The sequence below is a fragment of the Ciona intestinalis genome, unplaced genomic scaffold, assembly GCF_000224145.3.
Source record: "Ciona intestinalis unplaced genomic scaffold, KH HT000573.1, whole genome shotgun sequence".
Taxonomy (NCBI): domain Eukaryota; kingdom Metazoa; phylum Chordata; class Ascidiacea; order Phlebobranchia; family Cionidae; genus Ciona; species Ciona intestinalis.
Window position 1 is genome coordinate 3,897 of NW_004190894.1, and position 1,164 is coordinate 5,060.

Sequence of the window (1,164 nt, forward strand, 5' to 3'; positions counted from 1 at the left end):
CAGGTGTCAAGACTTTAAATTACAAGAGCTTCCTGAATGTCTGATTGACATTCGTTTTGGAGCACAAAACATGCAACAACTTGATAGTTGACATTGGTCTTTACACAAAGAAAGAACAGTGGCAGTGCATACTTTGATGTCTTATAAGTTGCATCCAGGAGGCAGATATCCTGACCATAACGTAGTAGGAGTCTACTTTGCCAAGCTGTCTGGTATACAAACAGTAATGTTTGTTTGGCATTCACTGCAGTGATATCATCCCCATCAATGTCTTCAATTAATTGTTTGGAACGAATACTGGCAATATAGGGTCTGAAGAGAATGTTATCTTCAGGTAACTTGTGGCACCACTCATCTACCAGTAATTGCACATTTGCTTGGTCAATTTTCGACATTTTTCGTTTTGTGTATGCATTATAATAATGATTGTTAATGTCTTTTTTTGTTGGAAAAAATCTTCTGTTACTTGATGCTGGAGGCAATGTATTCTTGAAAAGTTCATGAACAACAAATATTCTTAAATGACCTTGTATTTCCATAATGGAGCAAACACGGTCATCGATTAGTTCTCCGACTTTGTCAATCACTCTGCTATCCACTCGATGTTGGATGCCTGCAGCCTGCATTTTAGGTTAAGAAAAATAAACATCAAACCTAATTATTCGAGTTACAACTAAAATGACCTGACCTTTTTTTGTTAAACCGATCCTCATCTTCTTTTTCACTCCAATATCACTTTAATATGAATTACACTACAAACTTACATTTTAAAAGTAATGCCGTGGCATTTGTCAAAGTTAAATGTCATTTTTTTACGTTAATCTATATAACAAATATTGGTTTAAAATACGAATTTTTTACACAACACATACTCTCACACACAACAAGACTGCTTTATAAAAACGACCTGCAGCTGTAAGACTGCTTTATAAAAACGACCTGCAACTGTAGGACTACTTTATAAAAACGACCTGCAACTGTAGGACTACTTTATAAAAAGACCTGCAACTGTAGGACTACTTTATAAAACGACCTGCAACTGTAGGACTACTTTATAAAAAGACCTGCAACTGTAGGACTACTTTATAAAAAGACCTGCAACTGTAGGACTACTTTATAAAAAACGACCTGCAGCTGTAAGACTGCTTTATTAAAGGGCCTAAA

General features: G+C 35.4%; 1 long non-coding RNA gene across 1 annotated transcript; it reads right to left on the reverse strand.

Annotated features, from left to right (window-relative positions):
• Positions 1–242: 242 nt before the first annotated feature.
• Positions 243–933, reverse strand: LOC113475476. Its single transcript, XR_003397226.1, has 2 exons — positions 689–933; positions 243–620 (listed from the first exon to the last, which is right to left on the reverse strand). It is a non-coding gene; the product is annotated as an uncharacterized LOC113475476 (long non-coding RNA).
• Positions 934–1,164: the final 231 nt, after the last annotated feature.